This window comes from Aphidius gifuensis, linkage group LG1, assembly GCF_014905175.1.
Source record: "Aphidius gifuensis isolate YNYX2018 linkage group LG1, ASM1490517v1, whole genome shotgun sequence".
Taxonomy (NCBI): domain Eukaryota; kingdom Metazoa; phylum Arthropoda; class Insecta; order Hymenoptera; family Braconidae; genus Aphidius; species Aphidius gifuensis.
This window is the reverse complement of record NC_057788.1, coordinates 21,178,650-21,199,793: the sequence shown is the minus strand read 5'-3', so window position 1 is coordinate 21,199,793 and position 21,144 is coordinate 21,178,650. Positions and strand designations below refer to the sequence as shown.

The window sequence follows — 21,144 nt, the reverse complement described above, 5'->3', positions numbered from 1 at the left end:
TAGCTTCTACACTGTTATCATCATCCGTTGGGTGCTGCCTCTTTTTTTTTTTTTTTTTTCTTATGTTAGCCACGCATATTTTTCTAATACTTGTATCACTGTATTGGTTTATAAAATTTATACATAAACATGATATAAATAGAATATATAAAAAAAACAAAAATATATATATTTTAATAATATAGAAAAATTGGAATCTACAACTTCCTAGTTTTGCTAATAATTATTTCTTACGATCATATGGAATTGTATATGGAATATATTTATTTCAAGCTAAAAATATAACAGTTATATATATTGATACAATTGGATTTATATAATATATTTTATAATATATTCGTCGCTTTATTGGTTCAACGGTTTATAACATAGCAACTACATGGAAAAAAGTAAAATAAATCTAAATGATATAATAAAATTTTTAATAAATACAAATAAAATCATCAATGAAAAAACCTCTACAAAAGTAAAAAATTCCAGTGAAAAATATACAAAAAAAATGGTAATTAAATTAATTCATATAATAAATTGAATTGTATTTTTAAAAATTGAAACATTATATTTAAATAATTTATTTCAGATAAAATTAATAATCATTGTGATGATTTAAACAAGCCAAATGACAATAAAATTGTAAATAAAAAATCCAACAAAGTTCTTACTGTTGAAAATATCAAAATAACATCAGTACAATCAATGGCACCTGTTACAACGAGTAGCATTGATGTTGTAACATTGGACGATGATGATTCCATTCAAGTTACTGAAGTTGTAGTACTCACAGAAGATTGCATTGACAATGCAGATGATGATGTTGTAATCATAACAAATAATTTAAATAATACAAATGGAGTGGAACTAAAAGTACACTCTAATGAAATTTCATCTCGTGATATTAATGAAATTATAGATGATGATCACAATTATTCCAAAAAAATTACTGACACTTTAAATAATGAAACTACAGGCAATAATTACATGGTTAATGGTCATAAAAATAATACGTCTATGGAAAATTTAACTATAAATAAAAATCCATTTGTTACAGTTCATTTTTGTGATGTTAATAAACTTGAAGACATCAATTTTACTGACTCACTTGATATAGAAGAATATAATGAAATAAACTCAACTATAATATATTAATTTTTCAATAATACTAACTAGATTTTTTCGCAACCAAATGCAAATGAAATCTCTGCCCGAAAAAGTCCATATACACTCAAAGAAATTTATCAAGTAGTAATCAAAAAAAAAAGAAAAGAAATTCAATAATATCTGCAAGGAAAATATCAAAAAACAATAGCCCACAAGTTTCAGTATATTTTGAAACAATAAACAAGTGCCTTGTTTACGAACATAATTGTAAAAAAAAAATAGTAAAACAAATATAACACTTTTTCAAATTTTACGTTTAATATTTTTTTTTATCTGTACGCAATTTTAAAAATATAAAAAATCTTGTATTTCATTTCCGGTATTGTTGTACTATGTTTATATATCACTAAAATTTTCAAATACCTTTTATTTTATGAATAATAATACTATTTTAAAAAACCATAACGAATAGACAATATAAAAAATAATTTTAAACAATCTCCATGCGTAAAATAAAATGGTATATGAGTCTATAATTTTATTTATTTTTTTTTTATCACCTGAGAATACTTTGTTGCTTAGAAAGTAAAAAAAGAAGAATACATTTTTTTTAAATCAATTTTGTCGAGACAAATAAGCACACTTGTGTTCATAGGTGGGAAGAACCGTCAACATTAAAAAAAAAAAATAATAATGAGGGAGGAGAGAAAGACCTACCTTTCTCCGAAACAATAACCCTTTATTTATTTCCTGTCACAATGCAATAATGTATATACAATGCACAAAAATGCATATACTTATTATGACGCAGCAATAAAAACATAAAAGCCCTTCAAAAATTAAGTAAATATTTATTCATTTCTCCGCACTCAAATCAAGTTGAAAAAAAATTATAAATGTATCTACAATTATTCAGCTATTTTATTTTTTTTATATTATTTTTTAAAATATTATTTTTGTATATATTATGAGCTGTTTTTTTTTTTAAATAACTGCATTAAAGTTAAAGAAGCATAAGTGTCATTTTTTCGATTTCGTTTCGAGCATGAATTTCGTTTCGAATGAGAAAGAAATAGGGAAAAAAAAAAACTTTGATTTAAACGTCATTTCTTTGTGCCTTTGATGTTGAATTTTATTGTTTAACCGTAACGATATTTAGTAGTTAATTATATAGCTGATAAATAATTTTATTTGTTAGCTTTAATCGAATATTTAATGGCTCTGTATGTTTTATTAACAAGAATTTATAATGTGAATATGACGCATCGTCATTCAGCAATTCAGAATGCAATTGACACGAGTATATAATGCTAAAAATATTTACGTAGGTGTTTTTATTTTTTTATTTTTTTATTTTATAAACACGCACGATAAAGAATGAAACTGCGAGTGAATTTACACAAAAGTATATTTATAAATTTCTTAATCACAGAAATGCCCAACTTCAATGTGACTTATTTTTTTAATTCATAAAATATTAATCAAAAATTAAAATACAAATAACATAGTCGACATAAAGTCGTGCTTTATTTTTTAGTTAATATAATTTTTAAAAAACCCAACAGCAAAAGGGCCCATCTTCCTAGCAATAAGGCCCAAAAATCGTTATTATTTTTAAATCCAAAAAACATAAGTTCTTTATTGTCATGCATTTTTATTTCTCACAGGCACTTGAAATTAAAATTAAAAAATAAAAACTGGCTTCTTTTAACTATCAACAAACCGCATATTAAAAAAAATAATATTTTTTAAATTTTAATGACAGTTAGGCCCTTGTGTTAGTAACGCAAAATTATTTAAAATACTGGACCATCAAAGTTTTAGAATTACTATATATTTTTTTTTATTATTAAAAAAATATTATTATAAGTACTTATGACCACACGAGGAAATAAACAATACGACCTACGCCTGCAGCAATATACCCGTCATATATTTATATATTCCATATGTGATCTTAAGACTGAACTTCAAGTCTTCAACCACAACAACTGCACCCAACTGGGACAATGGACTGTGACCGATGAAAAATACGACACACAAAGCGTGTATTATACAACTCATTTAAAATATTAAACTTGTAAAATTCAAAATAATAAATAAATAAAATAAATAAAAAAATAACTGTAAAAATTATTATTTTTTTTATATATATTTTAATAAGTTTTTTTTCATTTTGTTTTTGATATTTCATGATGAATAAATTCAAATGATTATGTCAAATTAATTATTCAAAAGTTTAATCAACTAAATAATATAAAATTATAATAATAATATATATATATTAAAAAATGATCTGATAATCTATACTCAATGAGGAAATGTGCAGCTGTGTTTGCTAATCAGTGAGCTCGTTCCTCAGAGTTAACGGTGCGGGACACCCACAACAGAAAGGATGTCACGTGTTTCGCACGATCGACTGTGTGCACCGGATTTAAATATAATAAAAAAAAAATATATAAATATTACCCACACGATGAAAAGCTCAAATATAAAATCAGTAATGACAATGAAAAAAAAAATATAAATAAAAAAACTACAACAACGAAAAAAAGACAAAAATATTAAATCGAAAATAATAAAATTTAAAGAAACGCCGGTTTGTCGGTGGATTGCAATCACAAAGAGGCAAAAAAAAAATATTTATATGTAAAAAAAAGTAAAAAAGAAGACATAGAAAAATTAAGTGCGGAAAAAAAAAAGAGAAAGACGAAGAAATCTGAGTACTGAGTTGAAATTACGACGAGAGGCTTTAAAAATAAAAAAAAAAAAAATTGAGGATGTATATTTACATTTGCCTTGTTATAAAAAAATATATGTGTGTATGTGTTATTAAGCGTAAGAATAAAATGTACGAGTGCTAGTTCAACAATGGGTTCATTACCAAAACTTGTTGGGAGGTCAGAAATTTGGGCAGTGAATATCTTCACATTGGTGAGTTAAAATCTTACCTGTATAAAAAGAGTCATTGACCGTAAACGAGTCTTATGTACCAGTGTTTTTTTTTTTTTTATTTGAACCCAGTGTATTATTTTTGAGAAAAATATATTTATCATTGAAGAAACTCACTGGCCCTTGGATAAAAAAAATAATAAACAAATGAAAAATGAATTTTTAAATTTGTAAGACTTCATAATGTCTTTTGGAAAAGATTAATTTACAAAATGAAAATTTAGAGAAAGATGAAATACTTGCACGTCATTATATAGACAAAGTTTTAGATATGGTAAATTTATTTATAAATAAAAATAAGGAAACGACAAGGTAGTGTCAATGAACAAGACGAGAATGGATAAATTATACTGAAAGGCTTGGTGCAAGTTTCAAATATGGAATGCAGTATTTGTTAGTGTTTTTCAACAAAGGACAAGTGATAATAAGTTTGTCATATATTTTTGTTAAATATTAACACAAAGTTGAATATTTTTAATGAACAATAAGCCACCTTATCTATATATATTTTCAAGTGTTTGAAAGAAATTGTGTGTGACTCAGCTGATCAGCATAATCAATCTTTAGAAAGCCAAGACTATAATTACATTGTGACAATATCTATGTGTATATAATATAATAACACTTTTTAATATTGACAAACCTATTTCTTAATGAATTTATCAACTGGAAAACAATAGATAAACATAAACATGTTGTAGGTTTTTATTATGATTATATATTCACATGGTAATATTAAAATAGAGAGGCCTTTTTTTTAACAACAATTAATTGCAATGTTAATACAATCTGATCAGTTAGGTTGTGATGGAAAAATGTTAAGTAATGCAAAATTGAATAGCGAAAGAAAATTTAATTCCAACAGCTATCTTCTGAGTTATCCTAGCCATTAACCTGAATTTAAAAATAAAAATAAAAACTACAGGCATGTTGTAAATTTCAATTTCAATTTATACTTTTGATTTTTATTTATTTGTTTAATAATTTTTAAAAAATATATTCATGAAAATTTAAATTTTGTTTTTTTTTTTTAATTTAAAAGTTGTTTATTTTAATTTAAAAATATTTAAAAATTTTATTTTTTACTGATTAAATAAGATTAGAAATATTGATAAAAATTTAAATTTTATATTTATGATGCTTTTTTTTCTTTAAATTAAAATTAGTTTGAAGAAATATTAGTGTTTTATTTGTCCAATTATTAAAAATATTTTATTTAAAAAATTCTAATTTTTATATTTTTAAAATTTCAATTAACATTTTTTTTTTTAATTTAAAATTCAAAGCATTTGATCATTTTATTTTACTGAAAAATAATATTAAAAATTTAAATTTTAATCTCTCAATTTTTTATTTTTTTCTTGAAAAAATTCGAGCACTTTATTAGTCTAATTATTAAAAATATTTTAAGAATAAAAAAATACACAAAAAAATTTTGTAATAATATTATTTTTAAAATAATTATAGCATGTATATTTGAATCGAAAAAAAAAAAATGATCAAAAATGATAAAAAAATTGAATGAAATTTTCGGTAGATGGTTCCTCATAAAATAATTTGCAGTAGCAAAAATAAAAATAAATAAAAAAATTAAATAGTGTATATGTTGACGGGTATATATAAGTACAACTTCAGGTCACATTGGTAGTTGCATGGCATGGAGTTTCAGGGTCGATGGACGCGTCGATCGATCCTTCCGCCAAAGCGTTATACCACGTACGCGTCTGCTGGTTATCCCATCCCAAGTACCTTCTTCAGCTTGCCGGATAAACGTCGGCTAATGAGTACAGGAAAACCATGTATCGAACTACTACAAACCTCTTGTGACTCTCTTTTATACATTTATACAATATCTATGCAAGCTATTGCTAAAATAAAAATATATTATATATAAACTTAAGTTACATCTAGTCGATGGCAAAAATAATAATATATATTTAAATAAACATCAGTGTATAGCAAGACACCTATACTAGGCAATACAAAAAAAAAAAAAAAAAATGTCAAATAAACAAATTAAATAAAAAATAAACGTGTGTCAATTCCTAGAATACGTTAAACTACTGGATAAACTAACGAAGAAAGAAAAAAAAAAAACACTGCAGTAACTGCAGTTGACATACAGAAAGGTGCTGAAGTTAATAGGTATCAGAAGAGTTCAAACATTGCCTTGTGTTTTATACTAACATTTACTGATCTTCTCTCAATTCTTTGGTATTTTTTTTGTTTCCATATTTCGTGTATGTATATTTTTTTAAATGGTTTTATTTTATTGTATATATCATTTCTATATACGATCTATCCATGTGATCTGGGTCGAATGATTGCAACAATGCTCTTTGTGTCCATTGATTTTATATATTTATACTTATTATTATGGGGTATATGTGTATATATATACACCAACACATTTTTTATATGTATAAAATATACAAAATGCAATAATGGGCAACACGAGACATAGCGACATATTAGCTTTGTTCTGAACGCCTACATACAACTGGTTTACGACTGTGAAATTCTATTCACTCTTGTCCTGTCAAATTTTTAGAATCGTCACAATTGATACAGGTTTTTTATTTCATTGTAGTGGATAAAACAAATTAAAAATACCTTTACTTGAATTTGAAAAATAATTTAAAATTACATAAATTTATTGTAAAATTATATTGTAAATTATAACGTGAAATTAATATTTCGAAAAATAACTTCAAGTAATTTTTTTTTGAAAAACAATTTAAAATTATAAAATCTAAAAAAAATTAATAATAAACTTTTTAGTTTTTTATTTGTTATTATAATTGATAAATTATTTATAATTATTTTGATGATTTTAATGACAGTGGATGAACTTGTACTTGAACATATAATATTTATAAAAAAATAAAATTTAATTTTTAATGAAATAAATTTGTTTATATTCATCAAAAAAATCTTATTGATTATTTAAAATAATTTATCAAAATTATTTAAAATTATTATTTCATTTTGTTCAATTTTTTTTCTATAAAAATGAATATTGAAAAACAAAAACAAAAAAAAATTCATGTTATTTTCATATTAAATAAATTAATATAATTAATTATTAATTTATTTATATTATAAACAAAAATATTCCATTATTAATAGCTTTTTATTTATTTAAAAAAAAAAATTAATCTAATCTTTAATTTTTAAATAGATAACTGAATTATTTAAAATTAACTTATCACTATATTTGAAAGCTTAGTTTTTTAATTAAAAATTATTTATTGAAATAATTAATAAAAAAAAATATGTAATGTTATTTTTTTTGTATAGTTGTTGAAAGCGATGATTATTCTATATATATTGAAAAAAAATCTCATTGCGAAAAGACGGTAATAAAAACAATATAGTATATTATAAAGTGGATATTACGATAGATATTATTATTACACATCTCAACCTTATTCATCTTTTTCTGAAGGTCGGGGTTCTCTGATGTCTTATACGTTAATCAAACTAACAATTACGTGAAATCTACTGTGAGACTTGATCTCTTTTTTCTCAGGATATTGCCCTCCCACATCAATTGAAACATTGTTTTTTTTTTTTTTTCATTTTTTATTTTTATTACATGGTTTCTTCATCAACGCTTATTTTATTTTTTTGTTTTTACTGTTTTTATAATATATTTTATATAGATTATATATAAATATTTTGCTTTTTTTTTTCATCAATGGATCCAAATTGATTCCAGGTGCTATTTACAAGAAGGAAGTAAACCTGGGAAAAATGATTTGACGAGAGAGGGATTACGATAATATGAATATCGGGAATTCGTGGCTGTCGACATTGAGAGCTTTCTCAGGAAAATACATTCGACCAGTTGTCGAGGGGATGTACCGTTTTGAGTGGTGATCGCTCTCAGCGAACATTGTGTGTCTTCCTGATGGCATTTTCAATTTTTATTTTTTTACTTTTTCTTCCCTGTTTTATATTTATGATTTTTATTTTACTGATTTTTTTTTTTCACTGTTCATATCGTGAGGCAAACAACTCACGTGCATATTAAACAAACAAAAAAAAAAAAAAAAAACAGGGGTAACAATGCAACATAATTTATTGTTTTTGTGAACCTAAAATATCAGTTTTATTTTTTCAATTTGTATAGCAAATTAAAAAATTCAAGTAAAAATTAAATTAAAATTTATATAAATAAATAATAATTAAAGAAATAAATTTAAAATTAAATAAATAGAGACATAAAAAAATTAAAAATATAGTTAACGTATCAATTAAAAAAGAAAAAAAAAATTCTACTAAAAAAATTGACGAAAAGTTGACAAGTAGAAAAATCCACAATTCCGTATGTGGTCAGACACGCCAAAAAAAAAAAAAAAATGACAAGTAAAATTTTTTTATTTTTTGTTTTACAAATTACAGAAAAAAAAAAATCCACAAGAAAAATAACTGCATACATATTAACGTTAATAAAAATAACATAATTAATTTTGATTAATTAATCAATAAATATAAATAAATTTATATTTTTCTTATTTTTCCAATTTGTATAGAAAATTAAATAATCCAACTTTTAAAAGTACAAAATCATGAGTAATTTGTCGTTGTTGTTATCTCAGTATAATCAAAAGATAAATAAACAAAATTTCATGTATAAATACTCAATCAATCAGAATTTGAAATGAAAAAAAAAAAAAAACATTTATTAATAAAATAGACATTCAAGTGAATAGTAAATTGAACACGAACACTAACTCGTTATAAAAATAATAAAAACTAATAACAATCATAGTGAATAAAAATTGCACTCAGTAGCTTTATAAAATTAAATTTCTCAATTGATATTAATTAGCAATCAAAAATAAGAAAAATAAAAAAAAATTCACACATTATATCTCAACATACAACTTAAATCAGGCGTGTCTCATGACCTCAAATGTGACATTCAATTTTGAGTATGTATTTTGCAATAAGAATCATTAATTTATCAATGATTGATGACTTAAAATTTTCAATTCATCATATATCAATTGATACTTTCAATACATTCAATTTCATACATGCCATTCAAAAAATTACTCACACATCAACACTTGAAAAAATTAATATTTAATTTATATCTGAAATTGGCTATCACGTATATCATTCAGGGTGAAAGTTTTTACTTATAACAATTTATTATAAATCCAATTGAAGAATGTGAAATTAAGTATCATCCGGAAGCAATATCATTTATTTATATCGATCACGTTGAGAGAAAATTTTATTTACAATATATAAATATTTTTTTCAAAATAATATTAAATGATTTGTTATCGAAAAATGTTAATTTCTAATTCTCACGGTGATGGGGTTGGATTGAATGATTCTAAACATCAAAATATACGATAGTAATCATTTAGTAAAAGTTCAAAATACCATCATTTAAATTGCGTTTATGTTATATAAAAAAAACACAAAAAAAAAAATGATTTAAAAAATTGCATTTATTATTTTTAATACATACGATTATGTTCAAGTTAAATTTTATTTATATAAATGAATTGGCAATGCAGAAGTCCTTCCGGGTGACTCTTTCGTAATCATTAGAAAACAATAATAAATCGATATATAAATAGGCTTGGTTTTGTACACTTACTTAAGAAAGAAAATAATAATATAAAATAAACAAAAAAATATTGTAAAGGTCGAGGACTTGAACACAATTTTATTCTCTATCAATTTGTTTTTTATTATTGCTATTTTTTATATTGATTTTATATTTATTTATATATATTTTTTTTTTTAGAATAGTGTATTTGTGCCTTTTGTGCACTCACGCGAAATCGCTCTTCCTTGAAATTTCGCTTTCATTGGGCGTGCACGACTTTCACGTTCGATTTTATATTGTAATATAAATAAATTTTTAATACTTACGTCAAAAAATATTGCAATTTAAATATATTGATACATCATCATAACGAGATCTAAATTATTGTATAATAATAAAAATAAAAATGTATATAATTTTAAATTTAATTGAACAATACTATATTAGGCTTCAAAAAATAAATAAAATTATAATTTATAAATATAATAAATTTAAATTGATATATAATTTTAATTTATTTTCATTCAAATAAATTTTATTTCAATCTTGAAATCATTTTTTTAATTTATTTTGTATAAATAAATGTACGTGTTTAATGTTTTTTAGCTTTTTTTAAAAAAACAAATATTTTATGTCATTTTAGTCACGTACAAAAGCAACAATTCACAATGCTACTTGTATTTTTCATTAGCACTGAAAAGAATAACAATTCCCAGATCATCATCAATATATTTTTTTCTTTCTTTAACTTTTTATTTGTTTATTTTTAAATTAATACTTTTTTATTTTGATGAAAGATTTTTTTAAACTCTGATTAACTCAATATATGATCAAGTTTTGATTGAATATTTTTTATTATTTTCAAAATTTTTAACAATATTTTTACCCTCTTCGTTTTTTTACTATAAACATCACTAAATTTGAATGACGAAGTGGAGTTCCACGTGATATTGACAAAAAGCCAGTTGCCACATGCTGGATTATCAATATTTACCACGTGGTTTTATTTTCATTGAATTTCTATTGTCATCAGTTGGTGATGTTGTTAAAAGTACAGCAAGTGAGCTGGGTTTTTTTTTTTTTTTTGGTGGTGATATCAATGATATTGATTTATTATAATCTCTAATATTATTTTCATCGAAAATTGTGCTAGCAAAAACAAAAACATTTTTACATTCTATAAAAAAAAAATTTTACAAGCGCCGACAGCGGCAAAAAAAAGCCCTAAATTTTAAAAAATTTCCCCCGTGAATGGAAGGTGCAGGATAGCTATTCTCGACATAATTATCCGCAAGTTATCCCGAGCGACTGGGATAACTATTTTGTGGAAATTCACCTTAATTTATGGCTTTATTTGTATTTTTTTCAATAGTTTTCATCAAACGACTATATAGTATATATCGCTTTCGAGCGTTTCCATGTTATCCCATGTAGGTAGGATAATTATGTCAAGAATAGCTATCCTGTATTTGTCGTTATCTTAAAGATTCGGAAAAATGATAATTTCTGAACGGACCTTTATACTGTGGGATCTCCCTCTCACTTACGCATGCGCACATCAAATCTTGTACAGGCAGATCATCAAGATGGCAGACGTCAGTGCCTATAGTGTACCCGGCCAAAGAGAGGAGCGCCAGTTTTCATGTAAACCATGAACAGAGATATATAATTAAGCTAATACTGTACATGGTTTACATGAAAACTGTCACTCTTCTCTTTGGCCGGTTTCACCATATCTAAATTGCTAGGCTGAATCGCTGCCATCTTGAAGATCCGAATGAATGATAATGGCAGCGTTCTTTGGCCAGTTTTTTTTAGCGCATTCTGACCGCACAGTCGCGCAGAAGTCGAGAAATCGAGTAAAAATTTTGAATTACGTATGTCGAAAACCCACACTAACAAACAACCGACAAACGCACGTGATTTTTCAGCTACTGCGCAACTGCGCAGTCAGAATGCGCTAAAAAAAACTGGCCAAAGAACGTTGCCAATTTCTAAACGAACTTAAAGACGTTACAGACTCTTGAGTGGCAACCAGTGAACCAGCAGCAGCTTTGATTTTGTTTTGCCCATACCACGTGGAACCACATTCCCCACATTCCATATCAAATATGGGTGAGATCAGAAAATTAAGTGAACCAGAGTTTAAAAAAATCTTTACAACAAATTATAAAGGTTCAACACCTTCCTTTGACGAAAAAAATCATAAGGTTAGTGTAAAATAAGTACAGCTGTCAAAATCATGCTTGTAGATTAAATATTGCATTATTGATCATATTGTGAATATAAATATATCATTTATTCTTTTTAGATACATCATCATCATAATAATGACCATACATACGCTAAAAATATAATTATTGACAGTGTTAATGATTATTGTCTAGCTGAAATATTCATGCATGTACCAATATGTGAAAGACCAAAAATTGCACAAGGTATGATAATTATAACCAAGGCGAGGATGTTTGTATATTGACTTGGCCTTTTGACGTCGCTATGGGAACCTAGTAATTTATTCAAAAAAAAAGAACAATTTTTGGCAGCTTAGGATCATAAAAATTGGTACAAATAAATTACTAGGTTCCCATAGCGACCTCAAAAGCCGAAGTCAACATACAAACATCCTCGCCTTGATTATAACATTAATTATAAATTATTTGACAAAAAAAAATTTTTTTAGTTATGGTAATTAAATAATATTATTATATATTTTTTTAGTATGCAAAAAATGGAAAAGAGCCCTTGATGATTCTTGGTTTAATGTCAAAAAACTTGAATTAATTCATTGGAATTATGATGAGTTTCCAAATTGTTTAAAAAAATTTCCAACAATCGATAGAGAATTAAGTTTTTTGAAATCGCTGCTCAATAAATGTGGTCGTTATTTAACAAAATTAGACTTGACAGCTTATAGTCATTGTAACATAGTACCAGTTATCAATGATTCTTGTCCAAACCTCGTAAAACTTCGCTTGAGATTCATATATATTGACGATGTAATATTACTCAATGCATTTACACGCCTATCTAAATTGAAAGAATTAACGATTATATTTCATTTTTTTAATAATGGGTCTGTATCTGCTACTTTAATCAATTCATTGAGAAACGTTGCTAATACATTGACTAATCTAAATCTGTTGAGTTGGGTGTACGGCTGTTGTCAGATGGGTTACATTCTATTTCCAGGAGAAATCACTTGTGTAAGTCAAACTATTCATTTATTACAAAAGAAAAAATCAAAAATATTTTTTTTATTCTTTACTTATCTATAATTACAGGTGATTCCTGAACTAAAGGCCCTGAAAAAATTTGAAGTTGCTGGCATATATGTTACCCCAGCTATATTAAACTATGTGGCAAATAATAAAATATTCATGGCTGATTACTATAGTTGTTACTGTCTAAGAACTGGTTATGAATATAATAAAACCACGAATTTAGATTTGTCACATTACCGAGTTACAGATAATAGTTTGTATACTATTGCCAATGTTATGAGGAAATTAAAAGTAATGTATATATTTTGTGAATGGGTAACCGATGATGGTATAGTTGCAATTTCAAAGATGAATGAGTTAGATACTCTTGAATTTATTGGCCGTAATAACGTCACTGATTCTTCAATTAAATTGCTTAAAAATTTGAAAAAGCTAAAGTTACCAATCAGTGATAAAATTACTGATGTTTCAGTCACTAAAGTTTTAGAAAATTCACCACATATGGAAATGCTTTATGTTGAGGACACAGGTGTAACTGTTAAATTCATCAAAAAAGCAGCAGATATATCAAAAAATCGAAAACTACTTTTGCGTTTATTTTATTCAAGTGTTACATTCATACCTGATATAGAACAATATAAATCACAGTATTTTGATGTTCATATAATTCAACAAGAACAAAAACAAATAATAACAAGTGCCCACGCAAATAGTCTATTCATAGAGAATGTAAGAGTACATTTTTGGGAGCGGGCTCTCTTTGATAACATTATAAGTAGACACTTAAGTACAGTCATACATTAAAAAAAAAAAAAAATCGCATAACTCCATGGTGATATAAATTTATAACAATTTTATTCAATCAAAAAAATTAATTTAAAAATAATATTGTACTTGCCCTCTATGACCAAAATGTGTGCCGTTTAGTAAGCAATAAAGAATAAGTAAAAATTTCGAAGTTAATTAATCATTCACGATTGAATATCTTTTAAAAACAAAGGTCGAAATTGATGATTTTTTTTTTTTAATTTTCGTAATTAAAAAAACTACAAATTTGAATCAAATTTATTAATTTCGAGTAGAGGGGTTAGTAGATACAGATGAAAACGGGGGTTTTCCCGTTTACGGCTGTGTTAAATCGGCTAACTTTATTTCAAAGTCGAAAAATCTGAAAAATTTTTACCGAATAGAGAATTATTCTAGCTAGCGGTTAAAAAAAAAATTTGCAAAATCGAGTAAAGGGAACTCTTTTTACATTCAACCTTGTGTCGAGTCAGATCGGGTACATTTGGTTTTTTTTTTTTTTAAATTTAAAATATTAAAATGACTTTTATAACGAAATATAAAAAATTAATAATAAGAATATTTTATTAGGAGAGTGTAGTATAAACACTACCACGCCTTGTGCCTTGACAGTGATTTTGTACATTGGCCTGAAGCACGTATAACTAATATATTGATAGTTTTTCTCACCAATCCTTACTTGTGTTTATTCGTATTTCACAACGTGGGTGTTGATACATCCTCTCGCTAGTATTTAAAATCTATCTATGCATATATGCGAGCCAATGTGTTTTTTTTTTTTTTTATCATCAACTTGTCTTTTTCTTTTTTATTTCTTAGCATCAATAATATTTTCAATTGCTCATGTTGGAATACATAAACAACTTTATGATCGAATGACAAATTGTCTGTCTCATTGGGAAGTCAATACGAATTTGTATTTCATGTATATATTATTATCAATGAATTGTATAATCAAGTTGTATTAATTTTTATATAATATACATTTGTATAAAAAAATAATAAATCAATATAAAAGGTAATTTATTTATTTATATGGGAAAAATTTATTCCGTACAAATTAATTTATTGACCTTAAATTACAAGGTTTTTTTTGGTATTAATATAATATTCTACAAGTTAATAATCATTTCTAATTGTATTTCGAGAATATCAAGTCACTATGAAGGTTTTTCAAAGTCTTATATATACAAATAAAACTGATTAATTTGATTCGAAAAAAAATAAATATTTATTTAATACGAGAAAATTAATTAATGTAAAATTTTAATAATTTTAATTATTATTTTGATTATTATAATGAAATAACAAATGATATTTATTAAAATAATAATTTAAATAGTTGATTAATTTATATTTGACTTTAAAAAAATGACTTTAAAGTTGATTGAAAATTATTTTAAAGTCATGTAAAGTCTTATTCACAGATTCAATAATTTATTGTATACAAATAAATTGATTCATTTGATTTTTACAAAAAATATTAATTTGACAAAAATAAAATTTATTCAACACAAATAAAATTAATTATCTGACTTTGAATTGCAGGGTTTTTTGTTTTTTGCTTATTCGACATAAATATGAAAATTATTTTTTTGAAATATTGATTTATTTGTGGTAAATAAAATTTTATTTCAAATGATATAAATAAATTTCAAAAATCTATATACTCAAATTTGCTTTTTTTGTATTATAATTTTTAAAAATATCTTTAAACTACAATTTATTAAATTAATCATGAATAATCAGCTTATTTTTTCTAGTATTCCATTACAAGTATAATCATCTATTCGAATAGTATTTTTTTTAATATTACCTACTACCAATCACGTAGAAAGTCAAATTTTTTATATAATCAAAAAAGAAAAATGCAAATTACCAAAAACAACCATCTAAAAAAATTTATAGCCGAGTCTGATTATAAGTAAAATAATTAAAGAAAAAAAAAATAAAAATATGATAAAATATAGTAAAATTATGAAAATAAATGAAAAATGAAAACAACAGAAAAAAAAAAAAACATGTGCAAGTCATAAGAAAGCTTCTGTTGTAAATATATATAAAAATGCATAAAAGCATATGTATTGTGTTGAGGATATAAACAACTAACGAGCAGCTGTCGGTATGCACCACCAGTAACCACGGCGACAATATAAGCAATGTATTTTATATACATATATATATAAATATATGTACCTTAATGTTACAATGATGATTGGAGAAACGCACGTATATATATATAACTATTTCTTATGGAGAAATGAAACATGCAATTACCAATGTCTGTGATTTTCATTCGGTGAATATACAAGAAAAATATTTACCAGGCATAAGGTACCATCTATATTGTATTGTACATATGATCATGTTTATACATATACAAATACATATAAGCAATTGTATTACCATTGTGAACACCAACAAATACTATCAAAAGAAAATGAGACAAAGTTAAATGGTTTAAAATTATGTATATACTTTCAACTACTTTACAGCGTGTCTTACCATCAATGATATGTAACTTTTTTATTTTTTTTTAACTTTTATTTTTTATATATAATATTTATTTTCTTTTGATATTGCTTCTTTGTTCATTTATCTATTTTTTTCATATAATGTAAATTATTGATAAATAAAAATTTACTAATATATATACGTATGTATTTAAAAAAAAAAATTTATCAATTATTGATCATAAATTATTTAGAGTTATTTCAAATGAATTTTTATGTATTTGTTGGGCAATTTATTATTATGACGATGAAGGTTATAAATTTGTAAAAAATAACTAATAAATAATTTAAAGAAAAAAAAAAAACAAAATTTGTCAAAATTAACATAATCAGGTATGAAGGCTGAGTATGATTTTATTTCGTGGAATTTTATTTTTCAAAGGGCGCCGCATAATATTAATTGTTTTTTTATTTTTGGGACCTTGAATTGATGAAACTTTGAGGTTTCAAATCAGTGATGCTTCAATAATAATAGTTGATTTTTTAAAACTATAAAAATACAGAATTTATATTAATTTATTGAATAAATATAAAACTTTTGATAATTAAATTTATTAATTAATATAAATTGATAAATAATAAATTATACTTGATGATAAAATAAAGCAAATAATTTTGATATAAATTTTTGATAAAAAAAAAATTTATACAAATGAAATAATTATTTAAAATAATATTTATATGTAAATTATTTTTAATAATAAATATGATTTTTTGTTTATGAATAAATTTTATTTTATTTAATATTAAATTTTATTTTTTTTATGTATTTATAAAAAATAAAAAATTAAATCACATTTATGATTAAATAAATTTGTATTTATTTAATTTAATTTAAATAATATCTTGTGACAAGTTTATCAGTTAAAACTAAAGTCATCAAAATAGTCATGAAAAAAAATTTAATAATTAGAATTATAAATTTAAAAAAACAAAAAATGTATTATTAATTATTTTATGATTTTAAATAGCTCATTGGGTTTCATTTGATTCCACTGGCTTTAAATGATTTCAAGTGACTTTAAATATAGTCACTCAAAGTTGCATACCTAAAATATTAATTTCAAGTAATTTTAAATTGAAATTATTCAGTGATTTTACATTATACCTTTCTTGCCAATTAAATTTTTACTAATTTATATTTTTATGAAGCAATAAAAATCACACTTTATATAAATAACAATGACAATATTGGAAAAATGTTAAAAGTTCAAATGCAATTTAGTAAATGACAAAAGAAGAAACTCAGTCAACCACATCGTCCATCATAATTTTCTACAAGCATGCTAATCTAACATCCCATCGACAGGCAAATAAAATAAAAAATATAATAAAAAAATAATTAAAAAAAATAACTCCAATACATAAAATTATTCGTTTGATTTTTTCTCTATATTTTTCATTATTACTTTTATAAAAATTTCTCTAAATTAATTTCTATTTTGTGAATTATATTTTGATAGATTTAGAACAACATTGACGGATTAATATTCTTATTATTATCAATGTTTTGGATGAATAAATATTTGATATTAATAAAAGTAGATCGAGATATATATTTGCTCTCAACTAGGACCTCCTTATAGCTGAAGAACTTGTGATCCCGTTACAATTTAAGAAATATTATGAGGATCAACGCCTCAAGCGATGAATTTTAAGATTAGAATATCGATTAGTATCTTTTCTGTATCACTTGCTTATGGGCATAAATAATCAAAAAAAAAAAAAAAAAAATCATGAAACAATTTTTTCTATAAATCACAAAATCATCATCAGCAAAAAAAAGCATAAAAAATTTCCAGAGAAAATCATAGAGTTATCCAACAATTAGTCTTGCATAATATTGAACCTCATGGCGATTATTATTCCAAGCAAACATAAAGGTTCAAGATAAAAAAAAATCCAAAGAAGCCTTGTCAATAAATTCAAGATATCCAATAGACATTCTGTAGAATATAAAAGATAATAAAAAAAAAAGTTGATCCTACTGTTCGATGAATACATGAATATATGAAATGGTCCTGACTGAACGGTTAGAGTATCGTGTGTAGCCACTTTACCACGATATGATCATAAAAATAATTTACAATATAAAGACCACCCACAAATACAAATACAAAATTAAAAAAAAAATATATATATATATTATAGAGTAAAAATAATAACGTGTTATCATTATTGTCAAGTGCCTAGTTGGTCAACACATCAGGGGATATCTTAATGACTGACACGTGCTAGTTTTTCAATAGACTTCAAGAGACCATACATTTGTTGCATAATAAATTAACTTGAAGATCCATTTCTTTTGAGAATAATTCTCAACATGAGGTGCCACTTTATAAACAACAATGATCAGAAAAATAAATGAAATAAAAAATGCATATACTAAAGAATATATAAGAGAATGATTATGATCAGTATAAAAAAATATAAAAAGAATGATCAAGCGGATGTAATACAAATGATGAATAAAAAAAAAAAAACAATGTATATATGATAACCGTAAGGAAGATATTACAATTGCATCAAAAGTGCATCATTCAATATTTTCTCATTAAATGTCGATGAGGCCATTTTGTAATCAGGTTATTCACCCATCAAGGATAGTGAGTATACTCTCGCGGGTGCAACACAAGTCTATACAAGTTTCCGAGGACATAAAAAAAAATATATATACAAGATGAAGCAAAGTACAGCAAATATCATGACTCAAAAGAAGTGGAAAATATATGAAGTTGCAGCTACTGATCAGTGTGATATTTATCATAAAAAAATAAAAAAAAGTTTATATTAAAAAATTCAAATATTAATCAGTAATATACATCAATTATTTTCCAGTATTTTAGACAAACTTAAATACCAATTGACAGTGTATATTTAATTTATTAATTATATATATTTTTATGAGAAAAAAATTAATATTAGATTGTCATTTTATTGATAGATAAACTTGTTGTAAATATATTTTTAAAAATTTTTAAATGGCGGATTTCCTTTCAGCATGATCAATTACAAAAATTTAAAAATATATTGATGATGATCATCTAAGAATTTCAATGCTGTTACGGTATCAGTTACTACACAAGTTCTCAATTGCACACTTCTTGTATTAACTTCCTACCTTCAGGATAATCATGCTCAATACCGCCCATCAAAATAAACAAAAAAAAATTGAATTATATTTATATAAAAATATTGAGATAATATATATCACTTTTACCAAGAAGCATAAATATTTTTTGTAAGAAAAAAAATAATATAAATGATATAATTGAATAAAAAAATATACGGTTTGATTAATTTCATGTTCCAGATGACTGATGAATTGTTCAATGATGAATGAGTGCAAATGTTATATCAGTAACTTTCTATTGTCTGATGACAAATAATAATAAAATTTAGTTGTTGTAGATATTTTATTGAATATTGCCTTGCGGGTGACACGAGTGTATTTAATCATGATAAGATATATATAAATTATATATAAATGATAAATTCAGTAGCTAAATGTTGCTCAATTTATTTATTCAATTGTTTATTGATTTTATATATCATGATGCTTTTTATCATGTTTTAATTTTTTAAAATTTGATCAACAGTGTTATCAGTAGCTTGAATTCGAATTATTTGTTTTTATTTTTTTTTACGTAGGTGGGACGCTTCGCGTCACCTACGTATTGGATTTGTCTACCGAAAATTAAAAAACGCTCTCATTTCTAAAGTAATTGTCAGAGACACTTCGTGTTAGAACCAAAAGAAGCGTATTTTCAATCTCTTTAATTTGTATATTTTCGATTTTTTCTCAAATAATTATTAAAGTTGCCAGTGCCAAAAATGTTAAAAACCTTCTTTTCTTTTTTTTTTTAAATATTAAATAACTTTTTATCTGTAAGCGTGATCGATTTGCACTGACTAATTAAAAGTTTCCTTTTATTTTAATCTTTAAATCGCCGCTATTTTGAAAATGATAACTTTAAAACTCACGGAGTTATTAGAATTCTAATAGAAAAATTTGATGTTTTGTGGAGATTCGACGCGCAGTGTTGGCAGCCCTGCTTAGTTCGTCTCACTTACACAGATGAACATATGTTTATGATAAAATTTCGTAGTGATGTGACTAAACAATATGACATTTTATTTGAAAAAAAAAAAAAATTACACTAACTAATAATTGCACATAACCCACCGGAGTATTGAAAATTTTAATTTTCGTTATATATGATTTTTATATTTTGAATTATGAAAAGTATATAGAATCAAATTAGAATAAAATTAGCACTATGATGTTGCATGATTTTTCAATGTTTTCAGAGAGAATGTGGTTAACCACAAACAACGTGAGAAAAAAAATGTAACACAAGTAAATAAGATGGCACATGTTTTTTTTAAATTAATATAATTTTTGTGGTAGATAAAAATAGATAAAAAAAAATGAACAATGATATATTTAATAATGACCAAAAAAAAATAACAGACATGATGGTGGTTTATTTTTTTGAGTGTGATGTTTGATAATAAAATTGACAATGTGCATTGAGCATTGATATGAAAATGAAAATTTTAAGATATATATAAATTTTGTATGAAAATGAAAAATATACTCTGCCTGGGAATCGACAACTTGGGTAGGTGTATTATAACGGTTATAGACCGGATTATATTCCTGAAATATGCATAAACACGCGGCAAACAAACACAACGGGTATCCCAAAGACCGGTCTTTTAAACTTCCCTGATGCCACGTAATACAACATAACAAAGTAGCATCTAAAAAATAAAAAATCAATGACTATACCAAAGTCACGAGTATGTATATATATATTGTGACTCTTCATCATCACCATCATCATTTTTATTATCATTTTTCTTGTAGTTTAATATTTTTTTTTCTTTCTTACAACGAGTAGCCGTTAGGATTAAATTCATTGTACAACTCAAAAGAATACTTTAAATATATTACATAGTCAAGAGTCTATTT

The 21,144-nt window shown here is 24.4% G+C and overlaps 1 protein-coding gene across 2 annotated transcripts in view; it reads right to left on the bottom strand.

Moving 5' to 3' along the window:
* The window catches only part of LOC122851549 (rho GTPase-activating protein gacU), a 114,998-nt gene that overhangs the window by 1,751 nt on the left and 92,103 nt on the right, over positions 1-21,144 (bottom strand). The gene's annotated exons all lie outside the window — the stretch shown is intronic.